At 37.5% G+C, this 20,397-nt stretch overlaps 1 protein-coding gene across 8 annotated transcripts in view; it reads right to left on the bottom strand.

Annotated features, from left to right (window-relative positions):
- LOC144967823 (G protein-coupled receptor kinase 3-like) overlaps positions 1-20,397 on the bottom strand; it is a 105,486-nt gene that overhangs the window by 47,463 nt on the left and 37,626 nt on the right. The window lies entirely within an intron of this gene.

Here is a 20,397-nt window from a genome sequence, read left to right on the forward strand (position 1 = left end):
TTCTTTTCTCAATATCTCGCACAGTAAATCCTCAAACAAAACACGCACATTCATACACACACACACACACACACACACACAAACACACACACTGACACACGTCTGTCATGCAATCTGTTTATCCATCCATCAGGCTATCTATCTGAGAGGGTCAGTGCTTTACCAGCACGAGGCCTACTCACCTCTACTACACATAATTTCAAACTATTAGAGGCTATTAAGCCTTCATTAGTGGCTCGTGTAAATTTGGCCCGGGGCTCTTGTGGGGATGTCGAGGTGAGCAGAAGAGGGAGAAGAGGAGGACAAGAATTGACGATTGGTGTGTTATCGTGCGTAAACTAAGCATATCTTTAAATTAATATTGTCGAATGGTCATTATGACGGAACAGTACGGTATCGAAAGAGTATTAGCATCGAAACACGATACTTTCTTCATTTGCTTCATTATCACTGACTTGATTCATGCGTGAATGACTACCTGGCTTTGTAGAAGGAACAAAACTGACGTCACTCTGTGTTATTGTTTATAGTCAGCCATTTTTATGAGTATTTCTCACGAAAATTGCATTGATCAGACTATACACGTTTAAGGTACGCATAGTTATGTGTGTTGGTGTGCTTTATCCGGCTGCGTGGATGTCGTGAGGATTTTAACTAAACGCAAAGCATCAATATTGATTTACTTCCATCGCCAGCATCATCTTCAAAACTATCAACACCATCAAAATCACCTTAAGCAATGGCACTACTACAATCACCACCACCACCATCGTCAGCAACCATCATCAACACCATCACTTCCACCATAATCAATTAAAGACAGATATCCGAGTGATCACGAAAGTTTATCCGCAGTTAGTTAAGTTCATTATTGATTTATAGTTCACCCAAGACTGGTGATTACGGAATTTGATGAGCTTTAATGAAGATGACACGACCAATGAGGCCTTGGATTGTTCGCCATTAGGTCTCGGTCTTATATAGAAAGTTCATTTTATTGTAAAGCCTTACATTGATTTCTACAGATCCCACAGGTTTATATTATGCTTTATATGTGTCTCCTTCAATCTATTATTGTTCCCGGGGGGGGGGGGGGGGGGGGAATGATGAAGAAGAGAGGAGAGAAGAAGAAGAAGAAGAAGAAGAAGAAGAAGAAGAAGAAGAAGAAGAAGAAGAAGAAGAAGAAGAAGAAGAAGAAGAAGAAGAAGAAGAAGAAGAAGAAGAAGAAGAGGGTGAGGAAGAGGATGAGAAGGAGGGGGAGGTGGAGGATGAGGAGACACGACAGTTTTAATAAATATAACGAAAATTTCCGTAAATTCAATCTCTGTTTTGAACAGATTCAGATCATGTAACGAAATTCCACTGCTTAACAATTTTTTTTAAATGCCGCCTCTTCTAAGAAGATGCCCATAACATGTTAACAATACAATATTGCTTTGTGCATTGGTGTTCTTATCAAAAGCTAAGCATTCAAGGTCGCGAAATCATCAGAAGGCCACCTGAAGATTAATACACAGAATTCGAATGACATTCATTGATCCTTGGCATTTATTCACGACCTCGAAATAACAAACAATCTCACAGGGTCTGAGCCTTGTCTCGATTCACGGGTCGAGTTTCCATTCACAGCACTGATCTTGAACGTGTCGACTTCTTTCGCCTTTATTGTTAATCGTCTCTATATTTAGACCAGTAATACTCCTTAACGGCATGCCAAGCTGTCATTAAGATCAGCCTGCGTTCTCTTTACTGACTAGATAATATGTTGTGATAATGAAATGAAGCACACCAGTCGCAGAATTTATCAACTGAGCATGATTCATATTTAGACACCATTCATTAACTCTTTATCCACGAAACTCGTATTTAAAAAAAATAATAAAAAATTAAATCATTATTTCGCCGACTATTTGCACGGTCAAAACTACAAATATTTAAATGAACCGTTTTCACCAGGTGAGCAGATGGACGCAGCAGCTTTGAGACTCGGGGTTCTACCGCAATGGTAAGATATGATGTCTTGTTAGAGTAGACTGGAACACTACCAGCAAAGGATTAAATTCCCTACAGGTAAGGAGGTGGGGAAAATCGACTGATTTGCTTCGTACGATCAAAGAGGTCAATGAGATAAAACATGGAAGAAGATCCTATCAACTTCCAAAATTATCTGAAAAATTTCTGTACTTTGTTAGGGTAGGAAACTAGGGGAAACTAAGGGAAAGGGAAAACCAGTTCGAGTTGGTTATGGGGCGAAAGTTATGACTGAGAGTGTTTCTTTACGGATTGACGTAAAATTTTGTTTTAGGAAAATTTAAATCAATAATATAACGAAAATAATATATTTATAGACTACAAGCAAAAAACGTATGCAATACTGAACGAGAGAGAGAGAGAGAGAGAGAGAGAGAGAGAGAGAGAGAGAGAGAGAGAGAGAGAGAGAGAGAGAGAGAGAGAGAGAGAGAGAAAGAGAACGATTGGGAAGGGGAAAACTACACCAGTCCAAATGTTTTGTTGAGCAGAAGTCGCCAGATTCCAGATACCCACCAGCACTACAAAAGCCCTTATGGATTACCGACTTGGTTAATATTATAGCCGGAGTTCTACGATTCCATACTAACTACTGACTTGGACATAGTGACTAAAATCGTGCAACTGTGTTATATTATGATTATTGGCCCAATTTTTATGATTTCATTATATCCCAACTCAGTGGTAGGCACAAACTACTCTATGGTGGTAGGTGCTCCAATGGTCAGCCATGTCGTTCACAGACAAAGCGTCCTTCGATATTTTGGTCAGAAAACATTTATAACTCACTCCAGAGTAATCTCATCAGATGTTGACTGGAAATGACACCTAATTCTTCACGGTCTCGTAACAATGTGTTGCATTTTTCACTTGTCATCCCAGTCCAGCTCTTGATATCGTCTAGCCATGTTCTTTGGTGACGAGGAGAGGGGTTGGGGGAGGGGGGGGGGGGGTTGCGTCCTCTTGGCCTCTTGCCCTCGACTTTTCCTTCGGCGACAACTTTACAGATGGTGTTTAGTGTGGCCGAAGTATTTCAATATCCTGGTCCTTATTGTTTAAAATAATTCCGGGCGCAGGACGCGAATATTGCAGACTGCCTCACTGGTCTTTTTACGATCCAGTTTATTCTACCATGCGTCGAAAACTCACATTTCAAACGTAGCTATTCCCCTTTCCGGGTCTATATTTAGCGTCTATGTTTCTGGGCCGTACAATATTGCAGAATGTACATAGCATTTCAGAATTTTGATCTTTGTTGACACGTCGTTCGAAATAAGAATGGTTATTTATTGTCCAAAACGTTTTGTTGCTATTTCTAATCAGGTTCGGACCTCGAGCTCAGAAAATTCATACTTCATAAAATATCAATTGATCAAAATCGTCCCCGGGGTCCCGATAGCTCAGTTGGTAGAGCACTCGTTTCACACGCAAAGGGACCGAGATCGATCCCAAGTACTGTCGAGATTTTTTCTGACCCCCTATCCACCAAGCAGTGAATGGGTAGCTGGGTCTGTTGAATCTGGCGGAAAGTACTTTGCGATGGACTAGCGTCCTATCCAAAGGGTAGCAGCAATTGCTATTGTCCATTTTACGCTGTAGAAACCGGGATAAACTCCGACTCCATGGGCCGACTAGCTCTGGAGGACTACTTTATATAAATGTAATTAATTTAAAATCGTCCCCAGCCAAATTATCGAACAGTCTTTTGCCCCCCCCCCCCCCTCCCCTCCACATTCGCCCAAAGTATTTTTTAAGTGGTATTGACGTAAAATACTCACAAAAACCGCCAGCCGGATACAAAACTATGTGTAACTTTGAAAAATGGTAGTCTAAAATCAATAACAAAGTGCTGAGTGACGTCAATTTTGTTTCCTTCTTTACAGATTTAATTGGTATATTATATGTCTCAGGCCTGCTTATGTTGCATTCCGCCAGACTATATTTATGTTCACAATACACCGAATAATAAACCAGTGTTGCATTAGGATAAGTCAGAAAAGGCCATGGAATGAACGAGGAAACCCTGGCCTTTTTAAAAATGCGTTCCTATTGGTATTCCATTATTTATTGTGGGGTTGCATATCGATTTAGTCCGGGCTTTCGGACCCTTTGTTGACCTTTCAATTCATCCAACGCTACCTTTGTCCTCAACTCTGATTATCCAGTCATTTGTTACGCTAGACAGCAGCAGCAGCAGCAGGCAAGCAGGGGCTGCCTGATAGTTTTTGCAATAAAATACCATCCCAATAGCGGAGATCGATGTACCAAACAAAGCATTAGTACAATTTTTTTGTTATAAGCTTTCACATTCAAAGGTTTAGTTAAACGCCAGTTAGTTAATCAACGCAAATGTTATTACTGCTAACTTTTACTCTCAAGTCACCGCGTATATTTAATAGCCCGCCAGCGATGGAACTACGACACTGAGCCTTTAAAACTCCACAGACATAAATTATTATCTTTATTATATTATACAGATTTTTAAAGATCCAAGTGTTTCACCAGGACTCGAACCCATGACCATTCGATCCAAGTTTGAGTGTCTCACCAATCTATCAACTTATCCTCTTATTCATTATCGAGTGCAAGTTTAGATAAAGACTCTCTCTCTCTCTCTCTCTCTCTCTCTCTCTCTCTCTCTCTCTCTCTCTCTCTCTCTCTCTCGGTAATCGGCACTTAAAATAAACAAACTGGCAAACTTACAACCCTGCTTTGCTCACAATACTCATAGGACAGTTGGCTTACTCCTCCGATCGTTTGTTTTATGCATGTGCGCACACACATTTTTCATTGGGAGAAATGTAATTTGACATAGGAGAGAGAGAGAGAGAGAGAGAGAGAGAGAGAGGGATGGAGAGAGGAGGGAGATGGAGAGAGAGAGAGAGAGCGATATATATATATATATATATATATATATATATATATATATAGAGAGAGAGAGAGAGAGAGAGAGAGAGTATATAAGATAATGGAAATAAAAACAAATCTTGTGAGAAAATACACATAACTTAACAGCAAACGAAATCTTCTATGTAACCAAAGACATAAACAGAGATAAAAAGACGATCTGAGAACACGATCTGAGAACAAAATATGCATATTATTTAGACGCGCAGTTCCACTTAATAAAATGCTTAATGAGAATCACGGTTAGTTATCTTTTCCCCGAATCTAACTATGCAGAACAAAATATAAAATCAAGCCAGTGAATTTTTGCTTTTTTATTTTATTTATCTATTCCAAGTATATTTTAAATAGAACTTTTACAACACATCTAACCTATAGATTCAGATGATTACTCTAATATTTTTAAAGTAAAGTTGGAAAATTGGACTGATTTGAAGGTCTGATAATCCAACTTGTTATGGGCTCATTGTTATGGAAATACTCTCAAACCAACGCGAAATATTGTCCATCACAACAATGTTAATTCACGCCCAAAATTGCGCTCTGTTACCAGACCTGGACAATATCTTATCCCAAGGACACAATACACGGGTCTTAAAAAGCTAAAGATGTATCTGTAACTGCTCTCCTACTGGAGGAAGATATCGGATTAAGGTAGGAGGAGCTATTTGCTTTTTATAAAAATGTCCGCAGAAATTGGTGAATAACTCAACTTGTCACAAAATTCTTAAAACTATGACTTAAAATAAGTCTCGGTTTCAGAATTTTCGACAAATTGGTGGTAATCATTAATCATCTATACTAATTAGAAGTTTGTTTGATCCTCAATTTGCCGAAATTTATAAATAAATATATTTAAAAAAAACTCTAACCTGAAACTTTAAGCGTTTCAGGTTTAAGAATTCTTACAAATTGAGGGTAGTCATTGGTTTTCTAACCAAAATATTTTTTTATCTGACCAAAATGAAGAGAGAAAGAAGCGTTTTGTCCGTGCACGGCACGGCAGAGGTTAGTCCATAAGAGGTGGAGAAATTATGGTAAACAGGGCGAGTAACTACGGTAGAGTGATTGGCACATTCCTACTCTACTTGTGTCCCTATTAGGCTCATTTAAAAGTCGAACGCCGCTTCGAGTCATTTTGTCCTTCCAATCATTGTGATCATTCGACTTTATATTCAATATTCGGACCTATAGCACACCAAAAAAAAAAAAAAAAAAAAAAAAGAAAGGGAAAAAGGGGGGGGGGGGGGGTGAGTGGGAAGCAATGTTGTGGGTATGTGAACTATGAAATTTTTAAACTTTTAAATACATTACCTATCAATTGAAAAAAAAAAGATTCATCCATAATGAGGATATATCAATGCATAAAGTTGAATAGATCTGATTTTCTATGCATTTTTCTTTTTAAATCCGAGATTTTAAAAGAAAGAAAGAAAGAAAGAAAGAAATCCCAACAAAACACAACACCTGTATTAACCTGATATGCAAGATAACCATCCTGTTTTACACAAATCACTCACTTAAAATGCCTCAGAACAGGTGTGTTGTAGCTCCAACGTGGAAATGGAGGAAACAATTTTAAAATTCCAAAATTCAGGCTGAAAAAAAAGGGAACTGAATATGTAGGATGGAGAATCCGAATTTGAACGAATATAGGAATGAATACATAAAAATAAATAAATCAATTAATTAATTAACTAATTAATAACTGATATCAATCAGTTTACCGGTAGATGTTATCGGCCTATTGGTTAATGACACCATAAACATTATGATAAGACATAATGTATCTAGCACCAACGACAATAAATGGTAACAAATAAATGCGTCTCCACGCTCTAAAGCACAGGGAGATATTAATTTCTGTGCGAGGGGAGAGTTCAAACGGCTATCAAGGACGATGACGATGACGGTAAACATCATCTAAAATAAGTTAATACAAAGATTAATGACATCCCCCGCCGTTTCGGGTTTCCCTTATATTATATCAACAGCTTAGGCGAGAGACGAAAACTGAAAGGAATCTGAAGTCTAATGAGTATGCGATGATGGAAGTGATGTCAGGAAAAGTAAACAACTTAAAGAAAACGATTTTCCCTTTAAAACGTATTTATAATTTACGACGAGACTCTAAAATTCTTTCCAGTTAATTCCTCCCCACACCTATCCCCGACCGTTTTCATCAAGCGACCAGGAACAATAATGAGACTAGGACGTCTGATGAAGCCTAACTCGCATCGCTTTAGTGCTCTCTTACTGAAAACGGGATGATAATACGATGTGAGGTTAGAGTAAGATCGAACCCAGTCGGTGAGTGAGCATATGCCTTTTCCAAGTTTCGAACAGCATCATTTTGCATAGGAGTTCAACAGAACAAGATAGCTTTCATCTTTTTATATTCGTCTATCTACTCCTCTATCACAATAAAAACGATTTATAAATGACTTAAAACGTTATTCACCTGGCGCCATTAGCAGTAATTGGTCGTAAAGACCACGACGAGATTGAAATATGATTTTCTCAATTTTATGTCAATCCATTCAGCCTAGAAAATTCTTACTTCAGGAATACGGGGTTATAATCGGGAAAAAACAAAAACAAATAAACATTCGCAGTTAAGAAATTCTTGCTAAATTACGAGTAATGCATAAAACTTGGCAGGTCTGTTAACCAGTCTAATTGTTGGGGTTTTCTTTTCCATGCAGTGTTATTTTCGAAACAATGACATTTCCAAGATTGTCAGCCTGATAATTGCAGAGAAAATTGATGAAATCAAACCGGATTACAAGAGGAACCCCGGCATATGGGGATGCAATGTAAAACTTCAGAGACGAACACAAATGAAATCAAATCGTGTCCTTCCTACAGAAACAGATAATATTCGTGACAAAGTAAGCCTCTTAGCAACGAAGATGCCATAGAGTATTACAGAAATGCAAACATGCTATACTTTAAAAGACAACAAAAATCTCTTTTTTTTATTTTGTTTTTTTTTTTTTGTATTTCCAAAGGATTGCTTTGATTTGTTGATTTTTATTTTTGTTGTAAATCTAAAAATCTCTATAAGCATAAATAATTTTCACTAATTAGATTTGTTTCTTTTTGTTTTCATACCGAGTTTTGTTGATATTATGTTCTGACACCGTCCTGTGAAGTGTTTCAACAACCGTATTTATTTCGCAATGCATGGTAAAAATGGTACAATTTTTATATCAATATTCTCTCTCTCTCTCTCTCTCTCTCTCTCTCTCTCTCTCTCTCTCTCTCTCTCTCTCTCTCTCTTTCTCACACACACTCTCTCTCTCACTCTCTCTCTCATCTCCAAATGTTTCTTGAAAGAAATGCCATGACAATATTGGTCATTACAAAAGTTAAACAGCTTAAGAATACACTCAGTCGTGTTGGCTGAATGATCAATAATAAGAAATTACCATCTTTAAAGCTAGTCGTGTGCGTAATGACGGAAACCACATCACTCCCTACAGTCAATAGAGACCACTTATCGAATCAAAAATCATCTTCTCTACTCCAGACACACCAAACACACCCACTTTTTTTTTTTACTTCACAATAAATGTACTTTTCATACAAAAAATGTTGAATAGCATCGTCTAAGACTTGCACTCTTATCTGAAGACTGACAATCCATTATCCATATATTCAAAATTCCTTTTCACTGGATTACCACTGAAACAATAATTAATGAAATTGTTTATAATCTAATTTTCTTTAAATAACCTTTTTTCATAGAATAAATAAATGAATGAATGAATAAATAAATAAATAAATAAATAAATAAAAGGTGACCCGGACAGAAAAACAAGAATGACAAAGTCCCGAGGCGGGTTTGCTATCACTGCCGCCACCGGCGGCGCTGCTTCTCCTCCTCTTCCTCTTCTGTTTGGAAAACCAATTGGTTCAGAATAGCATCCCTTGTCAACCGCTCCAATCTCCCAGCAAGAGTAAGGGAATGTCTAATTCCATAAGCACACCAAGTGAACTCATAGCAGACAGAACAGAAAACATAAATTCCTAATGTTCCCTACTTATGGGGTCAGGCTGCCACATACACATCCACATAACTTCAACAGGACATGAGCCACTGAATAACGGGCAAAAAAGTGGACCCATGTGCAGTTAGTATTTATTTGTGGGCAGCCGAGTGGGGAACGAGAAAGTAAAGCAAGCGCACGTTTGAGTATTCAATCCACTCTCCTTGTTTTCACAACAACCTGACGTGCTGAGAACCGTTTTCAAAATCAGCAGTACAATATCGATAATAACCAGGGAAAAAAATATAATTATTAAAAGACTAATCAAAGAAATGAAAGATGTCTATTTAGAGTTAAACCCAACATGTAAAGAATCAACCATATTTTAAGTGAAATATAAATTAAATATATTATTATCAACTGATAAAATCATCCGAAACGTTTTTAAATATATCTACACACACACACACACACACACACACACACACACACATATATATATATATATATATATATATATATATATATATATAATTATGATATATTATTATATTTATAATTGTTTATTTATTATTTTTTTAATTGGGGGGGGGGGGGGGGGGTTCCGGTGTGTGTGTGTCTGTGTGTGTTATTCATAGTCCACGATGTTTTGATCAGCAGGACTTCTGCACAACTGAAAACCGAAACTAGTGTATCTAATGCCGCGATATATCAAATCGTTCAGCATAATGAATGATATTATGTTAAATCCTATCTGCCCACCTGGAGTGACCTGTCACCGTTAGCATTGTGGGATTCTGACAAAACCGATCTTTTTCATTTTCGTCAGGAAACTTTTACTTCAATTACAAATGAAAAAAAAAAAAAAGGGGGGGGGGGGGGGGGGGGTTGAAATAGTAAGGCATTGCAGCCCGAAGACGTAGCCTATTCAACGTACAGTACTGGCATAGTCTGAAAAAAATATATACAGTTTTCAAATTTTGGCCAGAAAACTACTCCTTCAAATCGATCGATTAAAATGACCTTCATCTTGAGAAAAACTCTCGAACTTGAGACTTCTTCCTGTCTGAGAGTTTTTTGGCAAGGTGAGGGCTTTTTTAATCGATAGATATTTGAAGCAGTTGTTTTGTTTGGGGGGGGGGGGGGTCTTTTTTTTTAGGCGGTGGGGGCAAAATTGAAAAAATGTACTTTTTCAGTGTAAGGCAGTGTACGGATATGAACTTTTTTTTATGGGACGTGGACAGAGCCGTACCAAAAAAGATGTCGACCGCGAGCATTTTGTCCTACTTTGGTCGTTGCCAACAAATCAATATGCATTAAATTTCAAATTCAGCTTCTGACTGGTTGTGTAATGAGGAAAATAAGACAAAAACGCCGGCGGTTGACCGCCGATGTCATACTGTCCAACTAATTGTCCATCATAACTCTTATAATGTCAAAAATTCAAATTCTAACATATTATACCCACGGAGCATAATAAAAGGTCCCTGGTTTGAGTCTTTATCAAGATGAGGCTGTTTAAATCGACCGATATAATTTGAAGGACGAGTTTTCTTGCCAAATGTTTAAATACGTGTCTTTCCAGAGTACGGCAGTAAATAATAATAATAATAATAATAATAATAATAATAATAATAATAATAATAATAATAATAATAATAATAATAATAATAATAATAATAATAATACACATTTATACAGAGCTCATTCTCGTGTAAAACACAAGCTCTGGGCACTTTACAATATAAATTATCAATTTTGAGTGAAAAAAGTAAAAACCAGTAAACCGGTTAAAAACCGAAGCACCGAGGTCGCTGTTGTTTTGTTGAAAGAGTTTAAGGCTGCAGTTATGCGCTGATAAATAATGGGAGTAAATTGTGATTTGAAAGAAATTTAATCTCACTGTTACTAAAAAAAAAAAAAACATTCGTTGCTGGGAGAAGATCCATCAACGGCTGTTAAATTTGATATGGTAGATATCTACAAAATGACAAATTTGTGAATTAATTTTTAAAAACCAAAAAAAAAACAAAACAAACCCGCCATCTGTCTGCCTGGAACGTTCCAAATTAAATTAATTACATCACCGTCATGTCACGAGCATCGTTAAAATTTTATCACACATCAAAATTAAACGCACCAGAACCAGCCGTTTAAAAATAATAATAAAAATAAAATAAATCGGCAAATTCATGAAAAGCAATGCCAAGGTTTCACAATAATGAAAGCGATGCATTTATATTCCCTAAGCAGGTCTGACATAATTTACACTCCATAAGTAGCGCTTGGATACCAAGTCTTCAGCCAGCAGGGCATCCGCATCTGATTTTAACGACCTTGACCTTGAAACTGACCAGACACTATAATATTATATAGTGCTCATTTGTCAAGAATTGTGGATGCCGGCTGGCTTTTAATGGGCTGCGCAAATGGATCGCAAAGACGTGTGTACTGACACAAGTGGCAACATTCAATGGGCCGTAAGGATATAATATTAGAGCTACAGCCATGGACATCGAGATAGTCCGGTCATATCAATGTACCGGGGGGTTCGCTACGTCAACGGTAAGAGATTAATGGTGGGTGGCGATATTGTCCCCTAAATCCGTAAATCCCAAATGGCCACCTCGCTGCCAAAGTGACCATTGTGGTTATGGCGACGATGCCATATCGATCTGTACTAATGTCAGTGCAAAGTGTTTTCTGCATGGGGATATATAAAAAAACAAATGGGCATCATGGTGGTGTTGGTGATGGTGATGGTTACGGTTATAAAGATGATTATGATAATGAATGATGGCGACCATCATCATGACGATGATGATCATGACGACGACCACGACAGCGACGATGATGATGATGATGACGATAATGATGATGATTCACATTTGTTCACTCGAGTTATCCAAAGAGTAATGCAGAACAGTAAAAGAAGTGAAATAATTGATGCTTCTACCTAATGGTCAGGTCACCTCTTATTGCTATTCCTGGCAAGCGGATGCGATTTGTATTACTATCTTATAGTATGAGTCTCGGGCTATTCAATTAACAAACAGTACATACACTTTTGACAATTAAGTCGGCGTATTACAACATATCGAATAAGCATTTCAGTTTGGAAAAAGGGGAGGGGGGGGGGGGGGGGGGTACTCGAAACTTTAAAATGAAATATATTTTGCCCCTGATACCAACTGAAAACCGCTAACCGATGATCCATAGCCGCCCTAAGTATTCGCCTATCACCCGAAACTAACAGCCCATAAACCATCCCTGAGCATGAAGAGAAAAAAATGCCGAGTGTTGTCAGCTGTTGCGATACAATTCCTTCATCAGTGTGTCAAAATAATATAATACTCACAAACAGTGGGACTGACCCATTTGTCTGTTTGACATGTACTAATAGTGGCTATGAAATTAAGGAATGTTTGCCTGGCCTTTTCGTTGACTGGAAATAAATAGTTGATGACGGAACGGGAACATAAATATAATATATATTCTCTCTCTCTCTCTCTCTCTCTCACACACACACACACACACACAAACACACACACACACACACACAAACACACTCACACATATACAAAACCCACCATCTCTCGGTTCCACCACGCAATAATTGAATATTTGGTTGTTTATCTTTTGTTTTTGATTTTTGTTTTGCTTTTGTTATTTTTCTTCCATACAATACATAATGCCGCCTGTTCAGCGCTACTGACATACCATATCAAGCAATTCTCCATAGGATATCTCAATGTAAACAAAAGTAAATAATCTGTAATCTAATCCTTTATTCAGTTTAGTACTTTTCCCTTGGTGCGTATCACGACCCAAGACTGCTCTATTGAGCAATGACAAAATATTTTTTCCTCATTTTGCTCAGAAAACATCTACTTCATTTTTGATAGATTAAGCAAGGTGATTAAGCTGCTTGTTAATAAAATCTGCAATCTGAGACAAGTTTTAGTTTGACTTTGACAAGTCAAGATCCATGTTGATCTATTGGTATAATAATAAGTAAAAAGTCTTCTGAGTAAAATGAGAAAAACGTGTTTTGTCAGTGAATAGCACTGCTGATAAACTCTCAACTAAACAAAGATATCTCATTGTAGAAAACAAAAGAAATTCAGGATATTATAATCTCCACGGGGAACACCCTATTAACCAGCTAACTGCTGAATTCTGGGGGAGGGGGGGGGGGAGATTAGGCCAGACAGTTTGTCCTTGAAATTTGTTTGCCAAGATAAGGGTCATTTAAATCGATAGAAATTTGGAGGAAGAGATTTCTGGCCAAAATCTTAAATACAAGATTTTCTGGAGTACGGCATTTAACTGGTTGAAGGCTGATGATTCAAGCAAGTCAATATCAGACCATTTAATCTCTACGGTGTGAGAACGACGATTCAATCCTTTGTTTGAAAAACTCATTAATGAATATCGGACAGTGCTGCTCCAGACAGGACACACATCTCGGACAAAAGGCATTGTTGTTTTCCTTTTGGTCCGGAAAACTTCTTACCTCAAACTATCGCTGGGATTAATATTAAAATACTCTCCATTTGTCAAAAAGTCTCAAACCCGAAACTTCTTTGAAAACTCTGAAGTGTGAGACTTTTTGAAAAGTTGAAGTGAAGGTCATTTTAGTCGATCGATAGTTCTGGCTAAACTTTTATTTCAATACGATTTGTCAAAGTTCGCTGGAAACCTAATATTAAAACTTAAAAACACATCGCCGACCGAGTCTCTCTCTCTCTCTCTCTCTCTCTCTCTCTCTCTCTCTCTCTCTCTCTCTCTCTCTCTCTCTCTCACTCCCTCTCTCTATCTATAGCTTACAAGTTTAGAATCTTTTCGGGTACTTTTTTTTTTAGCATGGCAGGTTCTCATATTGCAGCCAAAACACAATTAAAATTAATCAAATGACCTCTATTTTGATGATCTTCCAGCAATTAAATTACCTGTCAATGGAGTAATAAATGAGCAAGGTACTAATTATATTACAAAATCGGTAAATAAAAAATAACTGATGAATCCGGTGCGTGCCATAAAGGTTCTATTAAATGACAAGTCAAATGGAATGGAAACTTCAGTTTGATAAACGAAGACAGATAATGAGGACGTTTCAGATTTCCCCTTTGTTAACAAAACACGATGAATGAAACACTAAAGACGAATCAGAGATGACAGAATGGCGTAGTTAAGGCCGATGAACAAAACAGTGACGGGACGGGAAATATAATGTTCCTTGGTAAGGAAGCATGAATCAAAATATAATACAATAAATATATTGAATAACTTTTTTTTTTTTAATGAACACCATACGGATCTAAAAGGTTGTATAAGAGCAGAGGACAGACAAAGCAGATCGCTTTTCTATTTTGTATGGCATTGTACCAATCACAACTTTTCAATTTTTTATCAAACTCAAGTGTCTGCTCCCCAATTTTGACTTTCCTAAAAGATACGATGCGTCTGCTAGTCTGATAGCCGGGCAAAAAGGCCCTTGAGGATGGCATTCCGTAGGAATGATAAGGGAAAACTTCTATCTTGAGTCAAGTGGAAGTTCACCGAGACTTACAGCAGCAGGTAAGAGAAATAATATGAATTTATACCCCCCCCCCCCAACTCTCTCTCTCTCTCTCTCTCTCTCTCTCTCTCTCTCTCTCTCTCTCTCTCTCTCTCTCTCTCTCTCTGTGTGTGTGTGTCAATCTTTTTATCAATCTATCTCCGCCCTCCCTCCTTCATAACAAAAGCACATCTTTACAGACGCACAGACCCGACAAGCGCACACGTTCCATACAATAACAGAAGTTTGAAAAACACAACAAAAACAAAATGGGAAGTAAAAAAATAACAACAAACAAACGAGGAAAAAAACATTCAACCAATAGGGCGGAGCAGGTCATCATTCCCCCTCCTCCCTCTTCACCACAATATTTTGTTAAATTGAAGGGGGATGAAAATTAACCATAATATGAACCATTGGCATTGTGACGGAATGGAAAAATCAATAGCGATATTGATTTGCATTGTTGGCATATCGTAATATATATGTCAGGCCTAACTCTCGTCTTCCATAAATATACACACACGATCACGGGAATACAGGAGTAAGGGTCGGGATTATTCTTAACCCCGACAGAACAAACAATGCTTGATTAAAAAAATAGCCCTTTAAAAAATACAAAAGAAAAAAAAAAAAAGGGGGGGGGGGTGGGGGGGAACCCATCCCTTATAGTTATAGAACAACTGGACCGTATAATCGCCCAAGAGAAAGGAGTGATTGGCGACAAGAAGATGCTACATTCTGACTGTTAAGCACTCCATGGAATATTTTAAAGATTAGCCTTTTGGTCTTTAGTTTATAGGTGCTGAAGGCAACAAAGAAAAAAGTGAGACAAAGACTTCTTCCAACACGAAACGAGCCAATTCCAATAGCCTGCATTCACGTCTCGCGTCTGCTGAAACTGTAAACCCGCGATCCATTGCACAAGAAAAACAAACAAATATCGTCTCCTACAAAAGTAGGCCCCAGAGCAAACCCTTAAACACGAATATAAAAACGCATAGATGACGGAGCGGAGAAAGATAACGAGAGACGACAATGAATGGTAGACCGTTACAGAATTCCCCGGCCCAGATGGGACAGGTTTCCCCTGTCTAGAGGTGACCACCACTTACTGGCCAAAAGTGCTGTAACCCTTTGTCCATTTCTAGTTCCCGCACTTCTTGAAGTATCGGGTCTATCACGTTAGGGCTCACCTAAGACTGTCCATAAACAACTAAATCACGGTTTATAGACACGAGAAACAGGTGTAAAGTTAGTGTATGGCATCTTTGTAACGAATGTGAGACCGCGATAAAGGGCAGCAAGCAATGAATAGCTCAAGACAAAAATCTCGGCAGAGTAAGACACATAATAGATTAAGTGATTTAGTGGACTTGATAGACCATCTCCATTTTAATCTAAACAGCATGACAATATATATCGGACAAGACAACGGAAATAAAACTGAATATTATTTTGTTCAAAATCGAAACAGGAATAGCATTGTTTATGTACATGACTTCTATAATTGCAAGTACACAATAAAATCCAAACCTAAGTAAAAAATATACATGCACGCACATACTTACACAAACAACCATCCCTTCCCACGCACACTGTAACCGCATTCGCAAGTTATTGAGTTTCTTCTTTAACTTTGAACCCTGAAAATGCAAAAACCTATGCGAACTGGCATTACCGTTTTAAATACAAATAAAGCAAGACTGTCAATTTTACTCCATTGGAGAACAAGACATTTGCTTGCGTCAAAGCTCAGACCTTTACAAAGGTTTGAATAAAGAACTCGTGTAAATCGCTTCACCACAAATCGACATGACTGACCCCGCCCTGGACTCCACAATTCTGCTGTCTAATTAAGGATTTGTTTCATGTTTCAATTTCAAAATGTCGTAATTCTTTTCGTGTTATATTGCACATTACTACACGAACCAGCTATTATTATTGTGCGCTGTAGAACGGGAATTCCCACAATATAAATAGCTAATATAAATTGTTTATGTTGAAGCTTACATCCTTTTACCATATGACGGCAGAATTGCCAATATTGCCATCAACACATCACCATCATAATCAAGAAGTGTGTGAAAAGGTTAAAAGGACGCCTGCAACTTTCCACCCACTACAATGCATCAATAAATGTCTATATTCATAATTCATAAAGGTTCTAATTATTGTTCATATCTAAATAAAGAGCGTTTCCGATCACACGGTTTCGTCGTGTTTAACAATCTTTTTCAATATCTCGGCAAGTCATATGAACCCAAATTTCCTTTTCATAAAGTCGCCCTTTTAGTGACATTTAGTGTACCAGTGTCAGCACTCATCCCATATCCGCCATTGCATCTGCGACAAACGAGGAAATGCGTGCCTTACCGTAGCCATCGTTAACTTATAGATAGTATGCAGATGACGTCACTCAGGCCTTTGTTATTGTTTTTGCCATCCGCGTTTGTGAGTTGTTCTCACTAAACTGTATTAACCAGACTATAAAAGTTCATGGTTACACAGAGTTTGTGTGTTGGTCCGTTATACTTCCGGATGGCAATGTTGTGAACTCCTTGGCCAAGCGCATTCTATCTATAGCCAGACAATGACCAAAAAATGACGTCAAAATGCCAGTGTTTGGCCACAAAAGAAAACAAATCGTGAGTTGTATTCAATAGTTCAACCAATGGGACCACTCGTTTCCATGAGCACTACTAACGACAACTCACTAGGCGGTGCAAAAAAACAAAAACAACAAATAATGACGTCAAAATGCCAGTCTTTTTGGATTTCAGTGTCAGGCTCTAACTTAACGATGGCTTCGGCCTTACCCGATGGCACAAAATCATGGTCACCCATCCGTTCAGTCGTTGACCAAGCTCAGCATCGCCTGATTTTAGAAACAAGACGACTCACCGCACCACTCGATTACGGGCACCACACTAATTGGTTTTATCATCTACAACGGATTGGGTGGGTGGGGTGAAAAGAATGTTTATTATCAAAACAATTACATGTTGCAAGGAAAACAACAACAAACAAAAAACGGAAAACAGCATGACGCTATTTCAAAATGAATCAGATATCAGAAACATTCGAAAATTTACACGAAACAAGAACAAGACCTTAATATAGAGCATACCTGTCATGTTTACTAAAAAAATGTCCTGTTGGTTAAGAAACCATACCAGTTATAAAGACATCCAAAGACCACGTTATCAAAAGTTTCCAAACTTGGGTCTTGTTCTTAGCTCTCGCTAGAAACCCACATAGTGATGTTGTCTATTGTTAAACAAAATCAATTTTTTCTATGAATAGATGCTACCACGGAAGCAATAGGTTTGCCCAAAAATATATGATATGTCTGGTGGAGTAAATTGGCATGGAAGGACAAGATAACATTTCATTGCTACATCAATCACAAATGAAAATGCGCAAAATGTTGTAAAATTGCAAAATGAAAGACGTATTCCAGACTCTATCCCGATCGGTGCAACAGCTCAGAATACGCAGTCTTCAATTCATTTCTAAAAATGAATGGTCTCATTATCAAATAGTGACGGGTAATACAACGGTCAAACTATAAACGTTCAAGGTTACTACATAGTTTTGTGTGTTGGTATGTTATTTCCGGCTGACAAATGTGAGCTTTTTGTCTAAACGCAAAGCATCAATCACAAACATGCGATGTGTTTATGAACACAATCATGACATTAAAATTGTTCAACATATGGGTCAGATTGTGGTAAAATTTCAGACTATTATTAATAGTATTGGCTGCTACGAGCTTCTAAACTTTTCCGGGCTTGTTTGTTTTGTTTTTGTTTTTCTCACACCGGATATAAACGACATATGAATTACAAGGTATACGACATGACATCTTGTTCAAACAGTTAGATCCACACGGAACCTTTAAACAAAAAATGAACAAAACAATGATAAAGATGAATTTACCATTCTTGTCAAGTTTATGAACATAGATATGACGTGGAAGGGTCAAATAATATATTATAAGGCTTACATACAGAGGACTCGGGTTCCAGCCCTGCTGTCGGCATCTCGGTTTTTTGGGGCTTTCTGTCCTTTCAGTAAGGAAAGTGCTCATTTTGCAGAGTTTCAATAAGGCTAACGCCTGGATATTCTTTCGAGATAAACCATATAATATAGGAAAACTATTCTTGGGAATGAATAAATGCGATTTTTTAAAAGAATAAAGCGTGAAAGCCGAAAAGACTGGATCATTAATCTTTGTTGACGACACTGTATATGACTCTCTCAACTTAATCGTAGTTTGGTTTGGTTGCTTTGTTTTGTGCGAGTCTTTACTTTCTTTCTTTCTTTTAAAAAAAATTAACTTTAAGTATACATAATAAACGAAAAGAAATTCCAGAACAAACGAAACAAAACAGCAAACGCTAGGAAGACTCGTTAAATTCTCATACTACATATTAACTCTAAAGTTCCGAGTATGTATTTCGTTTTATCCTACTGTTGTCACCAACGTGAGTTTTCAGTAGTAGAGCCCAGAATGGCTTCGCTTATTATATTATTGCTCTCTAGGTGAAAAGAGTTTACCCTGCAGTTACGTCCTAATAATCAACTTGGGAAAATTCGATGTGAAGGAATATCAGTCTCGCCGTTAACGAGTTAATGGCTATAATGAAAGAGGGGAGGGGCGAGAGTAGATATTAAAATAAAAATACGCTGAACGATATTTTAGTCTTTTTTTTTTTCTTCTTCTTCTTTAAACGAAAAGACGTGAAAGGGGATTGGGGTGTGAAGGAGAAGGGAGAGAGTGCTACAAATAATATGAGAAAACAATCGCGCTGATGTTAATCTAACTTTCGTTGAAAACAAACGTGATGATTTGGCTAAAAATATCACGCACATAAATTTATCGAATTTTCTCCGTTAATATTTTCCAACGAGAAAAGTATTTATGGAGTTCATACTTTAAAGGTCAGAAGTTTTGCTTCGTCTGATGATTTATAGAAAGGTTGCAGGGGGTGGGGATGGGAAGGAGAGGAGAGGGGGAATACATTTTAAAAAATGTATTCGATGTAGTCACAATATAAGTTCCGGATGAAACAAAAATAAATAAATGAATAGATTAACAGCTTTTAAAATATATTATTCATGGCATTTATAAAAGAAAAAGTCGTGAATTGAAAAAAAAATAAAAATAAAATAAAGTTCTGCGTTTAGTAATTTGGAGCTTTAGAAGTTAAAAAGATGGTAGCTATTTTTAAAAAATCGTTTTTACACCTCAGAAGAGGCATAGGACTGCTCGAAAGATTTAGAGTTCAATGCCCACTGTACCCGGGTTCGACTACGCTCGCCCAGTTAGTGAAGATCAATGTCATCTTTTTTCATATCTTACTGGCAATATTCCCTTCACTACGGTCCGGTCCAGGTCATGACAAACTGGCAACTACACTTCACGCACGCACGAACCCACGAACACACACACAAACACACAAATGCAAACACACACACACACACACACATCAAATCCGACTCAATCATCATTAATATTATTATGTAATCAATCGATGAACGGCCTAGAGTGTAAAAGTGTAATGAATATCATGGGGTGACGTAAAGGGAAGAGAATGGGTTTATGTAGATGGATAGATTGGTAGGTAAGTAGATAGATAGATAGATAGATAGATAGATAGATAGATAGATAGATAGATAGATAGATAGATAGATAGATAGATAGATAGATAGAGAGATATAGATTTATAGATGGTTGAGTGGATGAAAGAATGGATAGGAAGGATAGGATGGATGGAGAGAAGTAAATAATAGATAATGAGAGACAGATACCCGACTCTTCATTAAATATCATTACGCAATCAATCGATGAACGACAATGAGTAAATATTTATTTGAAATGTAACAGAGGTTGGAAGGGAAGTT

Source organism: Berghia stephanieae, chromosome 3 (assembly GCF_034508935.2).
Source record: "Berghia stephanieae isolate SIO BIC M18660-M18661 chromosome 3, UCSD_Bste_1.3, whole genome shotgun sequence".
NCBI lineage: Eukaryota > Metazoa > Mollusca > Gastropoda > Nudibranchia > Aeolidiidae > Berghia > Berghia stephanieae.